The 18588-nt window shown below is 38.4% G+C and overlaps 1 protein-coding gene across 3 annotated transcripts in view; it reads left to right on the top strand.

The window, feature by feature from the left end:
• Window positions 1-18588, top strand: part of Epha3 (EPH receptor A3) — a 295261-nt gene that overhangs the window by 266523 nt on the left and 10150 nt on the right. The window lies entirely within an intron of this gene.

Genomic DNA, 18588 nt, shown 5'->3' with positions numbered 1-18588 from the left:
GGCTATACCCCCTAAATTTATTTTACCCAACTAATATAATAGTACTTTTTCTATATTCTTTCTTCTGTAAGTTTTATAGTTCCAGTATTGAGATCCAGGTGTATTCTAGTACTGGAGCATCCATCACTCAGTTTTTATATTTGAATAAAATGATTTAGGAGAATCAAAACCAGTATCTCAGTATCAGAATGTGACCATAGCAGTTTATTTATTAAGCATAATACTTACGTGTCACTAGAACAGAATTTAGTGATAAAAGTATAGATAAAACATTCCATAAGTTCTATTCCATTGGTCTTCAGGCCTGTTCTTGTGCCAGTACAAGTTGTTTTGATAATTATAGCTCTGTAATACAGTCTAAAGTTTGGGATTGAAAATCCTCCGGCGCTGTTGTTTCTGCTTAGAAGTGTTTGTGCTATACGGGGTCATTTATTATTCCATATGAAATTTTGGATTGACTCTTCTATTTCTTTAAAGAAGGTCATTGGGATATTGATGGGTATTGTGTTGAATTTCTAGATAGCCCTTGGCAAGATTGTCATTTTAACAGTATTGAATCTTCCAATCCAGGAGCACAGGAGGTTTTTCCATTTCCTTAGTTCTGCTTTAATTTCCTTTTTTTAGGGTTTTAAAGTTTTCATCAAAAAGGTCCTTTACATTCTTAGTTAAGGTAATTCCTAAGTACTTTATTTTCTTTTTTTATTGTAATTAGTAAAAGGGTTACATGATATTTGCCAGATAGAAGGTGCATTAATTCACATACATTGATACCCTTTCACATGTCTTGGTACCATTACCCTCCCCCCCACACCCCCCATATGTCTTGGTTTTCCCCCCTTCCCTATCCAATTTCAAATAACCAAATACAAATAAATCCAATATATCAGATAACAAAGTGATATACTGTAACAATATGAGATAACCAAGGGACAGCAAAGGAGATGAGAGATAACATAGTACATTAAGGACAACAATCATTCATTATATGGCTTTTGTTTCAATATCCTGGAGGTCCTTTCAGTTAGCTTCATACTATATGGCCTTATGTATCAAGATTTTGCTCTATTGCAGATCTCTGCTAGTAGAGCCCAAGGTTTCTACTGATTATGACAAATGAGGGAAACCATTGAGCCTAAGTTCCTTTGAGTCTGGCTTACTTCACTTAATATGATTTTTTCTAAGTCTTACCATTTCCTAACAAATGGGGCGATGTCATTCTTTCTGACAGCAGCAGAGAATTCCATTGTGTACAAATACCAAAATTTGTTGATCCACTCATCAACTGAGGGACATCTAGGTTGGTTCTATATCTTTGCTATGGTGAATAATGCTGCAATGAAAATTGTTGTGCTAGTGGATTTAGTATGCCCTTGTTTCTGGATGGTTGGGTAAATGCCAAGTAGAGGAATTGCTGGGTCTTAGGGGAGTTCTATGTTTAGCCTTTTGAGGCACTGCCACACTGCTTTCCATAGTGGTTGAATGAGTTTGCACTCCCACCAACAGTGTAGTAGTGATCCCTCCTGCCCACATCCCCTCCAGCATCTGTTATTATTCGTTTTCCTGATCCTGGCCATTCTAATTGGAGTGAGGTGGAATCTTAGAATTGTTTTGATTTGCATTTCTTTTATGACCAGAGATGTTGAGCATTTCTTCATGTGTCTATAGGCCATTTTTGTTTCTTCTTCAGAGAAGACTCTCTTTAAGTCTTTGGCCCATTTTTTAATGGGATGGTTGTTACTTTGGAGATTAGTTTTGGAGTGATTCAATTTTTTGAGTTGTTGATTCTTGGTTCTTATTAAGAAAGTTTCGACCTGTGCCAAGGAGGCCTAGTGTATCTCCTATTCCTTCTTGTAAAGTTTTCAGTGTGTCAGCTTTTACCTCCAGGTCTTTGTTCCATTTGGAGTTAATTCTAGTGCAGGGTGACAAAGAAGGATCCAACTTTAGTTTTCTGCAGGTGCTTAAACGGTTCTGCCAGCACAACTTGTTGAAGAAGCTGTCTTTGTTCCATTCTATTTTTTTGGCTCCCTTGTCAAAGATTAGGTGGCCATAGGTCTGTGGTTTAGTATCTGGGTCCTCAGTTCTATTCCATTGGTCTTCAGGCCTGTTCTTGTGCCAGTACCAAGCTGTTTTGAGAATTATAGCTCTGTAATAGAGTCTAAAGTTTGGAATTGAAATTCCTCCAGCGCTGTTCTTTCTGCTAAGAAGTGTTTTTGCTATACGGGGTCTTTTATTATTCCATAGGAAATTTTGAATTGCCTCTTCTATTTCTTTAAAGAATGCCATTGGGATATTGATGGTATTGCGTTGAATTTGTAGATAACCCTTGGCAAGATTGTCATTTTCACAATGTTGATTCTTCCAATCCAGGAGCATGGGAGGTTTTTCCATTTCCTTAGTTCTGCTTTAATTTCCTTTTTTAGGGTTTTAAAGTTTTCATCAAAAAGGTCCTTTACGTTCTTAGTTAAGCTAATTCCTAGGTACTTTATTTTCTTTGAGGCTATTGTGAAAGGAGTTTCTTTCCTGATTATTGCCTCGTTCCTCTCACTGTTGGCGTAAAGGAAGGCAGTTGATTTTTGAGGGTTGATTTTATAGCCTGCTACTCTTCCAAAGTTTTGAATCACCTCAGGAGCTTGGGAGTAGAGTCTATAGGATTCTTTAAATACAGAATCATGTCATCTGCAAAGAGGGATAGTTTTATTTCCTCTTTCCCTACTTGGATCCCCTTTATACTTGCTTCTTGCCTTATTGCACTGGCTAGGAATTCTAATACTATGTTAAAGAGGAGTGGAGAGATTGGGCATCTTTGTCTCGTTCCTGATTTTAGAGTGAATTGCTTTAGATTTTCACCATTAAGTGTAATACTAGCAGTGGGTTTCTCATACACAGCCTTTATTACATTGAGGAATGTTCCATGGATTCCTAGTTTCTCCAGAGCTTTTAACATAAAGGGGTGTTGTCAAATGCCTTTTCCGCGTCTATTGAGACAATCATGTGATTTTTGTCCTTGCTCCTGTTGATGTGTTGAATTATATTAATTGATTTGCATATGTTGAACCAGCTTTGCCTCCCTGTGATGAATCCAGTTTGATCATAGTGTATAATTTTTTTGATGAGTTGTAGACGGTTGGCCAGTATTTTGTTGAGAAGTTTTGCATCGATGTTCATCAAAGAAATAGGTCTATAGTTCTCTTTCTTTGATGAATCTCTGTCTGGTTTGGGGATGAGGGTTATACTGGCTTCATAGAATGAGTTTGGTAAAGAACCTTCATTTTCAATTTCGTTGAAGAGCTTGAGGAGTATTGGTGTGAGCTCTGCTTTGACGACCTTATAGAATTCAGCTGTGAATCCATCTGGCCCTGGGCTTTTCTTAGGTGGAAGTTTTCTAATTGCCATTTCTATTTCAGAGCTTGAAATAGGCCTGTTGAGTTGGGTTAGTTCTTCTTGGTTCAGTGTAGGTATGTTAATATTGCCTAGGAATTCATCCATTTTATCTAGATTCCCAAATTTGTTGGCGTACAGGTTTGAGAAGTATTCCCTCATGATATTCTGGATCTTGGTAATTTCTGTCGTGATATTACCATTTTCATCTGCGATTTTGTTTATTTCGATATGCTCTCTTCTTTTTTTGGTAAGATTTGCTAAGGGCTTGTCAATTTTGTTAATTCTTTCAAAGAACCAACTCCTTGTTTTGTTGATACTTTCTATAGTTTTTTTGGATTCCAAATCGTTTAATTCTGCTTTGATTTTAATAATTTGCTTTCTTCTACTGGGATTAGGGTTGGTTTGTTGCTCTTTTTCCAGGAGCTTAAGGTGAGGCATTAACTTGTTGGTTTGCAATGTTTCCAACTTGTTGTTGTAGGCACTCAGCGCTATAAATTTTCCTCTGAGTACTACCTTTGCTGTGTCACAAAGGAGTTGGTATTTTGTGTGCTCCGTACTGTTAAATTTCATAAACTGTTGGATTTCTGTTCTGATCTCTTCGATGACCCATTGGTGATTCAACAATGTGTTGTTCAGTCTCCATGAGTTACAGGGTTTTCGTTGGTGGAGATGTGTGTTCAGTTCCCATTTGATGCCTTTGTGGTCTGAGAGTGTGCATGGAATAATTTCAGGTTTCTGAATCTGACCAGGTTTGTTTTATGGCCTAAGATGTGATCTATTTTGGAAAATGTTCCATGTGCTGCTTAGAAAAACGTATATTGTGTTGTTGCTGGGTGGAATATTCTGCAGATGTCTGTTAGATCTAGTTGGTCTATACAGTTGTTCAGTTCTAAGGTTTCTCTGTTGAGTTTTTGCCTTGTTGATCTGTCTATAGGTGAGAGTGGTGTGTTAAAGTCACCGACAATCACTGTATTTCGATCTATGTATGGTTTCAGTGTAAGTAAAGTTTGCTTGATGAAGTTTGGAGCTCCGGGATTGGGTGTGTAAATATTTAGGATCGTTATGTCTTCCTGGAGGAAAGATCCCTTTACTAGTATGTAGTAACCTTCTTTGTCTTTTCTTACTAATTTTAGTTTGAAGTCTATTTTATCTGATATGAGGATGGCAGCTCCAGCCTGTTTATGGGGGCCGTTAGCTTGATAGAGTTTATTCCAACCTCTCACTTTCAAAAGATGATTGTTTTTTTTGTGTAAGATGTGTCTCTTGAAGACAGCAGAACGATGGCTCTTGCTTTTTGATCCAACTAGACAGCCTATGCCGTTTAATTGGAGAGTTAAGTCCATTGATATTGAGAGTTAGGATTGAGAGATATTTATTAGGTCCTACCATTTTTAAAAGCTTTTATTTGGGCCTGTGTCTTGACAGTTCTTTAGATGGTATGCTGTTTAGGTGCCATTTCTTTCCCTATATTGCATTTATTTTGGTTTTCTATGAATAGAACATCTTTGAGAATTCTCTGTGGTGTTGGTTTTGTTGCGACATATTGTTGCAGCTTTTCCCTGGAATGGAATGTTTTTATTGTTCCCTCAGTTATGAATGAGAGCTTAGCTGGGTACAGTATTCTTGGTTGGTAGTTATTTGACTTAAGGGCATGACATATATGCTTCCAGTCACTTCTTGCTTGCATGGTCTCTGCTGAGAAATCTGGGGTTATTCTCATTGGTTTTCCTTTATAGGTTACTGATCCCTTTTCCCTGGCTGCCTTTAGGATCCTTTCTTTGGTCTCTATTGATCCAGTTCGGATTACGATGTGGCCGTGGGATGTTCTTTTCTGGTCAGGTCTGTTTGGGGTTCTAAAAGCTTCTTGTATCTGGATGGGCCTGCCCTTCTGGATATGTGGAAAATTGTCTGAGATGATTCCCTGAAGCATATTTCCAGTACCATTGACCTCTTTCTCCACGCCCTCCTCAATACCAATTGGCCTTAAATTAGGCTTCCTAATTGTATTTTGGACCTCCTGAAGCGTTCTCTCATTTTTCCTAGATTTGGATTGACTCATTTTCTGTTCTTTCTCTATAATAACCTAAATTATCTTCAGCCCCGGAAATTCTCTCCTCTGCATTGTCTAACCTGCTATCAAAGCTATCTACTTTATTTTTCATCTCCCTTGCTAATAATTGCTCATTTTTGATGCCTTGCATCTCTTCTTTTAGATCATGTATGAATTTCTTTAGCTCCTTGATTTCCATTTGAGTGGTTATCTCAGTAGCTTTATTTTCTTTGAACATTTGCTGGAGTTCGGTCACCTATTTATTTGTGGATTCTATGAATTCATCCATCTTTCTTTGAAAAACCTTTATTATTGCCTCTTTTATGGCTTCTTCTTTTTCACTTATCACCTTGTTTATGGTTTCCTCTTGTTCAGCTATGGCTTCCTCCCTTATCTCTTTCTTTATATTTTCATATTTTTCATTAATGATGTTTATCAATTGCATTTGTATAGCACTTGGTAGACTCTCCTCTAGGTTTGCCAGTGACTGTTCCATTGTCTGTTTACATTGGGTGGGGGATGTTGTTTCTTGATTTGACATTTTTCTTGAGTTTCTTATTCTGCCCATTTGAAAATGGGAGCAAGATTAATACTAAATACGATTATAGTTTTTCAGATATAACCAACCTAGACCTCTGTAGCTGGCAGACACTAAATGTTCACAAGTTTTGATTGATGTTATCACTCTTTCTTTTTGTGCAGTTACAGACCAGTCTAATACATCCACTGATAATCGATTTATACCCAAAACAATAAGCCTCTCAATCCAATCTCTATTGTCTTTAAGTCCCTCTGAGCCTAAAGAATAATTAAACACCTAGATATACAGTATTGCTCAACAGCCATCAAGTGTAGATCCATGCAGTATAAGGGTTGAAAGACGAACAGAGGTCCAGAGATAGAAAAATAGAATGAGAGAGGTCAGGGGAGGTACAAGAGGATTAACGTAGGATTGTAAGAATATTGTAGTAATGAAGAAAAGGTATAGCGTAAGGATAACTGACCTAAGTTGGTAAGTAGGTAGCGTATTTGAGTACAAAGTTTGGAAAGTATTAGAATAAAACTTTTGTGTTGCTGCACGACTAGCTCTTAGCCCAACCAGTGGCCTCACAGTGGACCATGGGATGGATCTGCGAGCTTCTGTCTGAGCGAGGTTGGCAGATATTTTCCTGTACTGCTTCCAGGGGCGGCCCCAAGCCAAGGGTTTGGGGATTGAGAGTTTGCAGGGGCTCTCAGCAGGACCAGCAGGAGACCCCTCTGTTCCCAGGGGCGGGGCCCAGCTGAGGACATGGGCTCCAAGGGCGGAGCTGCGCCTTTTAGATACTCTGAAGGGGAGCTTGGCTGCTGGTTGGCCCTTCAGATCCCTGCTGTTTTTCCACTGCTTTGTCAGAGTCTGTGACTGTAGGGGGCCCCTCGGTGGTGTCTTGCTCAGGATTCCCAGCTGGAGGATGCCCTGCTCAAGAATTGAGGGGGGACAGATGCTGGCTCCTATTTTCCTGCACCCCCTACCCGCTGTTGTAAGGGTCCCAGTGCCCTCCACTCTCCAGATCCAGTGGCCTGGGAGAGGAGCCTGTAGGGCGGGTGGGATCTGGGACAGCTCCGCCTCCCCCGGTGGGGTGCTGAGTCTTAGGGTCCGCCCGCTTGTCAGTCTCCAGTCAGAGGGCTGGGAGTTGAGCCCGTTGGGTGGGTTGGAGTTGGGACAGCCCCGCCTCCCTTGGTGGGGTGCTGGGTCTTATGTAGCCCACCTGTCAATCTCCAGTCAATGGCCTGAGGGAGGGGGCTGTTGAGGGGAGGGACAGGATTCTAAATTCTTGCCCCCCTGCTCCTGCCAGTCTTTCTGGGGCAGGGTGGAGGGGTCTGAGTTAAGTTCTATTGCTTGGCACCCGCTCTGCTTTCCCGATGTGTTTGGGGACGCGTTGTATTACTCTGCGTCCGTCTGCGGGTGTTCCACGGTGGTGGGGAGTCTATCACTCCCCTCGGGTCTCCGCCGCCACCTGTGTTGTGCTTCTGGTTTCCACTGCTTGCTGTTCTGGTTTGTCTGGGTTCCGCTGCTTCTGCCGTTCGCTGGCCCGGTTCTGTGCTGGTTTCTGCAGCAGTTGGGCTCCCAGCCTGGAGCCCTCCACTGCCGCTGCTTTTCGTGGCTTGGAGCCAGGGCCGGCGGCTGCTTTTCCGGTTTGGAGCTGGCACCCGCCGCCCCTTTTCGCGGCTTGGAGGCAGCGCCAGCTGCCACTTTTCTTTGCTTTCTGCTGCTTTCGCAGCTTGGAGCCGGGGAAGAGAGGTGGGGGAGGGGTCCTCACTTTCCGAATTCTTTGAGAAAGTTGGATGTAAGCTTTATCTGGATTTCTTTTCTGGTTTGAGTCCTTCTCCGTTGTTTTTTGAGTTTTGCTGTTGTGGATTTCTTAAGATAATTGGCTCCTGGGACTCCCTGGTTCTCTCTTTGTGTGAGAGAGAGCTAGGCAGCATCCCTATTGTCTGGGTGCCATTTCCTTGTTCCAAGTACTTTATTTTCTTTGAGGCTATTGGGAAAGGAGTTGCTTTCCTGATTATTGCCTCGTTCCTCTCACTGTTGGCATAGAGGAAGGCAGTTGATTTTTGAGAGTTAATTTTATAGCCTGCTACCCTTCCAAAGTTTTTAATCAGCTCAAGGAGCTTGGGAGTAGAGTGTACAGGATTCTTTAAATACAGAATCATGTCATCTGCAAAGAGGGATAGTTTTACTTCCTCTTTCCCTACTTGGATCACCTTTATGCTTGCTTCTTGCCTTATTGCACTGGCAAGGAATTCTAATACTATATTAAAGAGGAGTGGAGAGAGTGGGCATCCTTGTCTCATTCTTGATTTTAGAGGGAATGGCTTTAGATTTTCACCATTAAGTGTAATACTAGCAGTGGGTTTGCCATTGAGGAATATTCCATGGATTCCTAGTTTCTCCAGAGCTTTTGACATAAAGGGGTGATGGAATAGAACTGAGGACCCAGATATTAAACCACCGACCTATAGCCACCTAGTCTTTGACAAGGGAGCCAAAAAATAGAATGGAAGAAAGACAGCCTTTTCAATAAGTGTGCTGGCAGAACTGGTTAAGCACCTGCAGACAACTAAAGTTGGATCTTTCTTTGTCACCCTGCACTAGAATTAACTCCAAATTGATCAAAGACCTGGAGGTAAAAGCTGACACACTGAAAACTTTACAAGAAGGAATAGGAGACACACTAGATCTCCTTGGCACAGGTCGAAACTTTCTTAATAAGGACCAAAAATCACAACAAATAAGAGAAAGGCTGGATAAGTGGGACTGCATTAAACTGCAGAGGTTTTGTATGGCAAAGGACATAGCTAGTAAATTAATTAGGAAGCCTACAGAGTGGGAGAAGATCTTCACCAACCAAACAACGGACAAAGGCCTCATATCTAAAATATATCAACAGCTCAAAAAATTGAATCACCCCAAAACTAATCTCCAAAGTAACAACCATCCCATTAAAAAATGGGCCAAAGACTTAAAGAGAGTCTTCTCTGAAGATGAAACAAAAATGGCCTATAGACACATGAAGAAATGCTCAACATCTCTGGTCATAAAAGAAATGCAAATCAAAACAACTCTAAGATTCCACCTCACTCCAGTTAGAATGGCCAGGATCAAGAAAACTAATAACAACAGATGCTGGAGGAGATGTGGGCAGGAGGGATCACTACTACACTGTTGGTGGGAGTACAAACTCGTTCAGTCACTATGGAAAGCAGTATGGCAGTGACTCAAAAGGCTAAACATAGAGCTCCCCTATGACCCAGCAATTCCACTACTTGGCATTTACCCAATCATCCAGAAACTAGGGCATACTAAATCCACTAGCACAACAATGTTCATTGCAGCATTACTCACCATAGCAAAGATATGGAACCAACCTAGATGTCCCTCAGTTGATGAGTGGATCAACAAGTTGTGGTATTTGTACAGAATGGAATTCTATGCTGCTGTCAGAAAAAATGACATCAATCCATTTGTTAGGAAATGGAAAGACTTAGAAAAAATCATATTAAGTGAAGTAAGCCAGACTCAAAGGAACTTAGGCTCAATGGTTTCCCTCATTTGTCATAATCAGTAGAAACCTAGGGTTCTCCTAGCTGAGATTTACAATAGAGCAAAACCTTGATACATAAGGCCATATAGTATGAAGCTAATTGAAAAGACCTCCAGGATATTGAAACAAAAGCCATATAATGAATGATTGTTGTCCTTAATGTACTATGTTATCTCTCATCTCTTTTGCTGTCCCTTGGTTATCTCATATTGTTACAGTATATCACTTTGTTATCTGATATATTGGATTTATTTGTATTTGGTTATTTGAAATTGGATAGGGAAGGGGGGAAAACCAAGGCAGGGGGGTGGAGGGGAGGGTAATGGGGACCAAGACATGTGAAAGGGTATGAATGTATGTGAATTAATGCACCTTCTATCTGGCAAATATCATGTAACCCTTTTATTAATTACAATAAAAAATAATTTTAAAAATTCCATAAGTTATCCCATCAGGAGGAGCCTCTGTCTTAAACTTTACAGAGAGAGACAATACAGACTCTTTTGGAAATCCACTTGACAGTTTAACAGCTAACAGGGTAACAAACGTGTCCTAGCTGTGGCCATCTGGTCCTCATTTTACACCTTGAAGCCATTTCTTTTGATCTTCACTCGATACCATCATAGTAAAGCAAAGCAACTTTTCATTTTTTAATATCATAAAATACCTTTAAACCATTTACATAAAGTGGAATTATCCTGATAAGGCTAAGTGATGCATTATCGTCTGGAGTAGTTAGCCTCAATTTTATGGATGAAGGAATTTTAATGACAGATCATTAGTTAGAATGGATTCTAGCAGCCAAATACTACTATGATTTCTTATTTGAATTTTTTGTCTTATATGTAAGGATGTTTTCATAATTTACTTCTTAACACTTCGATGAATTCTGTACATTTTCCCACAAAACTACTTATTTTAGGTAAAGCAAACATTTTCTGCAAAGTGATACTGGCCTTAATTGCCTAAATGTAAGTGTCTGAAGCACTATATACTCACTTATTGATATTTTGATATATAACTAGATTGTATCATTATGAAATTGCTATTAGCAATGTAACATGATCATTCAATGGTTCCAGGAAACACTTTTTTCTTTCTGAAAGAAAATTCATTTTCCGATTGACAATGATTACTCATTTATTTTTGAAATAAATGAACATAGTCTCCATTTTATTTTCTAATGATGCCCTGTGATACACTTGATCACAAAGCCTTTCAAACAGAAGCTGATTAACAATTAACTGTATGACAACTCTTTTGACAACTCTTTAAAGACAGAAAGAATATTTTAAAAATAAAATGAGAAAAAAGAGGTTGAGGAAGTTTGTTCTCTGTTAGCTAAGACCTGATGAATAATAATGAAACAGTTGCTCTAAAAGTCCCCTTAGACATAAAAAAATATTCTTATCTAGTGAAATATGCTGAAAACATCTTCAAATAAGAATAGTTTTGAATGTTCTAAGAGGTGGCAGGGGACAATATGATGGAAAAGTGAAAAAGAAAGGAAGAGTGAAGTCATAGACTAAGGAAGAAAACAGAAGCCAGAGCATTTGAGGCTATACAGGCCCTCATGAAAACTTTTCCTATTTTTTTCAAGTTCATGAGGAATCTATTAAAGCACTTGAAGCTCACAAGTGAAATGATTCAATTTACACAACTGCTTTGTGGTTGTGTGAAGAGAAGGATGGGTGAATTTAACTTATCAATGGTATTACTTCTATTTAAATGATGCTATAGTCTGTGATCACTTATGGTGACTTCAGAAAAGGAGTTCAAGAGGTGGGGGCACTGCTGGTCCCCTTGCCTAGGAATTTTCTTTACATTATGTCATAGAACTATTCTCTGGCAAAAATAATTTAAAAGCTTGATACAATTATTCTTCTACGAAGTACTACATGCATCTTCCTTATTGCTTTTTTAGATCCTGACTTCTGTGTGTGTGTGCATGCATGCTGATTCTTTCAAGTATCTACTTTCACTGAAAATGGGAAGCCCCGTGAGAGAGGAGGCCATGCTTCACTTGTATTGGCCCTGGCGGGCATCAAATGTTCCATACTTGAATACTTTCTGACACCATGAGGAAAACTCATCTGAACATAAAAACAGTCAGAAAAATCTAATCATTATCCTTTTGCAACACAGACATTAAGATTTTTTCGGGTGGGTCTTGGGGCTTGAACTTGGCCTAGGCGCTGTCCCTGAGCTCTTCAGCCCAATGCTACCACCCTAACCCTGGGCCTGGACATTGCCCCTGAGCTCTTCTGCTCAAGGATGCCATCTACCCTTGAGCCCAGCCAAAGCCTGGCACAGTGGCAGATTCCTTATTTCTTCACTATGATTTGTGCATGCTTGCATAGAAAGTGAGGCCCTAACTATTGGTACTGACAACCTGAAACAGCAAGGCAGGATACCAGAGCTGAAGAAATGAACTTAGACAGACAGACAGACAGACATGCAAATGGGAAGCAGGAGTAGTGGGAGTGGGTTCAAGGCTCACTAGCTCTTGGACCCTGAGCTCCTGTAATAGCCCTCTTTATTTAGGTCAGTGCAGGTAAGGTATTATCCTATAGTTACATCATTAATGTGATGCATACATAGTTTGTGTCCATAGTAATAACTGATTCTCTTGTTGTTAGGGAGCAGATGGAAGCTGTGAACATTTTCAAGACCCACAATGGTAACATAAAACATTCATAAAACATTCCCAATGTCTCAAGCTTCATAGGGTCAAACAACCTAACTTAAACATTATAGAGTCCAGTCAACAGTTACTCAAGGTATCATTGGGTCCAGTTAATAATAACTTAGATATTTATTTTGTCTTGTCTGTTTTGACCTTCCAGGTCCAGTTCTTAGGCTTCTGAGTACTGGAGAGGCAGCATTCCAACCTCTTAGCTGTTGCCTGGTCCCACACCTCATTCTCAGAGTTCCCTACAAGTAACTATCAAAATAATAGTTGGAGGTAGGGTTCTATGTTAAGTGCCTGATTAACAAAATGCAAGGCCTCAGTTTAATCTCTAATTCCATTATAATTAACTAATTAAGATTGGGCCAGCGGGGCAGACAGCACCTGCAATTTCAGCTACATGTGGAAAAGAGATAGGAGGATTGTATTCCAAGTACCTCCTAGGCAAAAACACAAGACCCTGTCTGAGAAACAAACAAACAAATCCAAAAAAATAAAGCAAAAGGAGTAGAGCATGATTGAAATGGTAAAAGTATGTGTCTCTTGCCTAGAAAGTAAGTAGCCTTGAAAGAGTAGAAGAATAAACCTTAAGCTGAGCTATAGCAGATGAAATAAAAAGTGTTCAAAGTTAAATAAATATTTGGAGCTATCTATCATGACCAATGAAATACTCATTGTAACAGAAGCTATATTGACATGCATTTCTAGGTTTTGTATGTATAGAACTGTGAGACCAGCATACTCTATGTTGAAAGTACAAAAAGAAAAGGGAGATAGGACCATGAGACAGGTGAACACCCTGGGCGCATTAAAAGAAAGCCCTATAGGAATCCAAAGTTTAAGATGGGAGTTGGTGATTTGTTTTTATAAGCCTAACTATTCAGGAGGCTGAGATCTGAGGATTGTGGTTCAGGGCCAGACCAGGCCAAAAAGTCAATGAAACTGGAAGTGGTACTATGACTCAAAAAGGTAGAGAGCTAGCCTTGAGCAAAAGAGCTCAGGGTAGAGCAGCCGGGCCCTGAGTTCAAGCCTCATGGCAACCACCAGCAGCAGCAGCAGCAGCAACAACAACAGCAATAACAAAGAATATGAAGGTTATTTATAGGGAGAGAAGGAAGCTATGTACAGTATGACACATTTGATTTAATCCCATTTAGTAACCACAAATTTCAGTATACTAATTGTAGTTTTCATCATGAATATAAGGTTTTTACTTTTCTAATTTTTCTAATTTACTTAACTTCAAATAAAGTCCATATATGTGGTAGATTACCAGGAAAAAATTACTTATAAATAATAGAGCTTGGGTTGGCATGGAGCTATTCTTCATCCTCAACTATGAGACTAATTTTGAGCCTCCTCTTGCTACTTTTGTCCTGTCCTAAGGTCTAAAGGTCTCACTGAAGCCTCAAAAATTCTCAGTCACTTAGCCCACAAGCCAAAAACTGAAAAACCAAAAGTGCAAAAGGCATAACTAGAATGATGGAAACTCTCTATTATGTAGAACTGGGTAAATCCTCAGTGAAGATTACAGATAGGTTCCTTGTAAGACAGCCAGTATTGCTGAATGGGAGTCCTGGAAAAAGACAAACATCCTTTTAATATTTGAAAACATCTATCCCTGTACTAACTCCGATCTAGAAAGCAACGTCTTCATTTAGAACTTTGAAAAGAGAGCAGAAAATATAAAGATCCGTAACTCATTGCATGAAAAGAGAAGAAGAGAAAAGGAAAGAAAAACAGATGATGAAATTTTCAAGAAGGGGTTAAAATAAACTCTATTATTAAAAACTGTAAGAAGAGAAGAAAAAGGATCAAGGAAATATAAGCCTTTTAAATGAAGCATTGGGAAGCACTTTACGTACTTTTCACAGAACTGTTTTGAAATGTTTTGATTCTTTTGGAGTGATATGAAATTTTAAGTGGTCAATTTATTTCTGGCTGATTAGAAGAAAAGAGATTATAAATTCTTTCCTTTGTGAATGTGAGGGAAAAAAGATATATGTGATTATAATGAATATGTATAATAAGGTAAAGCCTCACCACCCTAACACTTTAAAAAATCAGAGAAAAAATTTTGAAAGTTGTTACACATAGAAAATGCAGCTATGCAAATAAGTGAGGAACAAAAATATAATAAAGGTGTGGGATTCAACCTATTACCGACTGAAAGAAGAGACTGATAAAAATAAACTAGAATTTGGGGAACATGGGGTATGTCTCTAGTGGGTGGATTTTCAACTTTGAAATGTATACTACTACTGTTATAGGCGATGGGAATGATGGGCACACAACAGTGTAAGACAATGACATGCCACTGCAGGTAGAGTCTAAAATGACTGAAGTCATTCATTTTACTGTGCATAATATCTAAATTTTGCTTTAAAGTAAGTAGAAGTGCTCTTACAATAGCAATTTACCCTACATTGAAACACATTTTGGTTTACCTATGGCAGATATAAGCCAGATTTGTACTAAAAAAAACTTTTATTATAATATTGTTGCAATATTACTTAGTTTTATTAAGAGATAATCATATTATTGACTAGAGATAATATAAAAAATAAAGAAATGATGGCAAAGACAAGAGGATGAATTAATTTCTAACCAAGTCCAAGATATTTTTATTAGAGATATTTTTACATTCGTGTTTATAAATTTGGATAATATATGAATTTGACTAAAAATAAAATAAGTGAAAAAATGGCTTTTAATCCACAGAATCTATATAATCTAAGTCCTTATCAATGATATTATAAATTTATGAATCCAAATTCTTGGCATCAAAAGTAAAAATTACATTCAAAATCATTAGACGGAGATTCTATAGTGCAGGCTACATATTTAGTGATAATGACTTTAACAGTCTACTCACTATGTGATAATTTGCATAAACAATTACACAAGGCAAATTAAAATGTTATATATATTCTTCATTGATTACTAACTTTTAAAAAGTTTTTTTATAATTAATCAGAAGCATAAATAGAAAAAAACACAAATAGCACCCATAATTTCTCCTGCGAATAGCAATTAAAAGGTTGGCTAAAGATCTCTGAAACTCTAAGAGTATGTGACATAAATCACTTTCAGAAAAAGAACTATCTAGACAAATACTTTATCTTTCATGATAAGCAACTTACCTATTTCGCAAATGACTTTGACCACAAAATCTGAAAATGACAAGGTGACTTATTCACTGAACAAATATACTGTGCATATTTTTCAGGGAGAAAATATGATAAATATCCATGATATTTCTTCTATTATATAATATATATGTACATATTTGTATATCAAAGTGACTTTTTCTTCATGGAGCAATTAAAGAAGATATAATACTTATCACTAACTACTTGTTCTAAAGAGGTAAAGATAATTAAAATAAACATGATAACTTCACTTTTTTTTTTTTTTTTTTTGCCAATCCTGGGCTTGAGCTCAGGGCATGAACCCTGTCCTTGGACTTTCTCAAGGCTAGAGTTCTACCACTTGAGCCTCAGCACCACTTCCGGCTTTTTACTATGTATGTGGTACCGAGGAATTGAACCCGGGTCTTCGTGCATGCTAGGCAAGCACTCTACCACTAGACCAAACTCCCGGCCCTTCACTTGTTTTTTTGTAGCTCTTCAGCTATTGCTCTACCACTTGAGCTACAGCATCTTTTCTGGCTTTCTGGTGATTAAGTGGAGATAAGAGTCTCATAGACTTTAGTGCCAGGGCTGGCTTTGAACTGTGATCCTTAGATCTCAGCCTCCTGAGTAGCTAGTATTACAGGTAACTAGTATTAAAGCCTGGCTGACTTTACTTCTTTTATAACATTTTCATACTAGCCTTCTGGTGGGAATAACATTGGTTCAAAATTACATAAGTTAATCAGGAAAATGTAAATTTATTTAATCTTGTGTGCAAGATCAAAGTCAGCATCAATTTACTTTAAAATAAACTACAAGTATTAAATTTATGTCTTCAAATATACTGAGACATCATCATTTGAAATAAAAAATAAAAAGAAATTATAAAAAGAAATAATGTGATATTCCCAGACAATTAAAGTAGAAGTCATTAGTTTTTGTGGCCTTAAGACGTTACTCTTTATTTAGCTGTTTGTGGTGGATCACACCTATAATCCTAGCTACTCAAGAAGCTGAGATCTGAGGAGCTCGGTTCAAAGCCAAGCTGGGCACTAAAGTCTGTGAGACTCTTATCTCCAATTAAAAACTATAGAACTGGAAGTGGTAGTGCTATAGCTCAATGGGCAGGCAGTAACATTGAGTTGGAGAGCTCAGGGACAACACCCAAGCCCAGGGGTAGGGCAGTTGCGCTGAGCTGAAAAGCTCAGGGGCAGTGCCCAGGCCAGAGTTCAAGCACCAAGACCAACCAAAAAAAAAAAAAAAAAAGGAAATAAATTACTCTTCAGATTTAATATATTCCATGAAATTAATTACAACAAATTAAAAAGTAATTATAGACCAGTGTTATTGATCTCTCCTTTTAGAATTTATCAACATCCTACTTGTTCAATGTGTGCATTAATAATTATTTTAGCATATAAAAATTAAGTCCTTTTTAAAGAACAGAGTGATAAAAAGGGAAGTCCTAATGACACAGAGTCTAAATGGTAAAGTCATTTTCGGAAGGTATTCTTATTATTGTTAATTGACATTTGTTACCCCAGTACCTAGTGCTAATTAGTCTGCAACCATTTATGGTTAAGAAAGAGATTGATAGGAAGAAAAATATGTATACCCCTTTGATGGCTATAAAAGAATAATTCACTCAAATACAAGGAGGGAGAGAGAAAGGGAGGAAAGTTATTTTTTGCTTCCCCTGAGCAAACATGTAATTTCCATGATTTCTTTTTAATGACTGCGGTCTGTGGCCAGTAGGCACTGATTTATGAAAAGCTGTAAAAGATCAGGTGGAACTCTGTAGGACATCATTTACAGCTGCACGGATTGAAACCTATCTAATTTGTCTAGTAAAAGTGTGAGCTCACGGTGTACATCACCCGGACTATAAATTACCCCTTCAGACCCAGTGTCTGGAGCTGAAGCTGAACAAAAAAATAAACGCCTCTGCCTGCAGCTGCTCAGAAAGCACAGATTCCCTTGGTGCGCATGAAGAGACATCAGAGGCTCTTCGCAGTAAGAGACAAATTCCTATCCATTGATAAACTCTCCAGATGTCCTCTCAGAGGAGGAAAGGAACCAATTTTTATTTGAAATCCCCAGAGAAATCCTGGAAGTGGAAAAATGATACTTCGCAGGACTGGTTATTCTGAGGTCACTGGCATTCAAATTAGGTTTTCTTTCTTTATTTCTTTCTCTTTTTCTCGGTTTTGGTTGTACTTTGATCCAAGTGATGAACAGAAGGACTCAGTTGGGGGCACTTTAATCCCTAATCCACATATCCTGTTCTATTTCAATTTGTGTATACTAATTTTCACCAAATTCTTGTTGTGTCTGGCTAGCATGTTGAATTTAAAACTACAGACTATTGGGGGTTGAGAGAAAAATATTGTACATTGTGCTATTAGGCACACTTCATAAATATTCTGAATAAATGTCCTGGGGTTTGATTCTTTATACCCACAAACCCATAAATAAAAAAGTATTACTATTCATTGCATCAGGAGTCAACATTAGGGTTTGGGCTACAGCTACTGTTGATACTGTTGACATGGAAAAGATGAGGTGAATGTGTGTGTGCACATGCCCACTCATGTGTGTGTCCATGAAGAGTTTAGCATCACATTGTTCTACCTCTAGGATTCAGTTCATTTTTCTAATAAACTTTTCTCATGATTTAATTCTATCATGTTTATTTACTGGCCAACAAACATTGAAGAAATGCAGTGTTAGGGCCGGGAGTTTGGCCTAGTGGTAGCATGCTTGCCTAGCATGCACGAAGACCCGGGTTCGATTCCTTGGTACCACATACATAGAAAAAGTTGAAAATGGTGCTGAGGCTCAAGTGGTAGAGCTCTAGCCTTGAGAAAGTCCAAGGACAGTGCTCAGGCCCTGAGCTTAAGCCCAGGACTGGCAAAAAAAAAATGCAGTGTTACATGTAATGTGTCTATTGGAGACTATATTACTTAGGATACCTTTCGTCAATGAATGATTGTCTAGCAATTGATCAGTTCCAATAAAAGGAAATAAAAGAGGTCACAGAAACAAAACAAACAAAAACCAAAACCATAAAGCCATTTTACTAATAAGCTACTCTTTAGGCTATTCAAGATAGGAAGATACTGTACTCCAGGCTCTTTATGCCATTTTTTTCTTTAATAAGTCAAGTTCTATGAGTGCTCCTAAATCTACAACTGGGCCTGTATTTATATAAGATATAAATCCTTCTTGTTAGTGATGAATTGTCTTGTCAAT

This window comes from Megascapheus bottae, chromosome 1, assembly GCF_031878675.1.
Source record: "Megascapheus bottae isolate mThoBot1 chromosome 1, mThoBot2.hap1, whole genome shotgun sequence".
Lineage (NCBI taxonomy): Eukaryota > Metazoa > Chordata > Mammalia > Rodentia > Geomyidae > Megascapheus > Megascapheus bottae.
The sequence above is the reverse complement of the archived record's forward strand: the minus strand, read 5'-3'. Positions and strand labels throughout refer to the sequence as shown.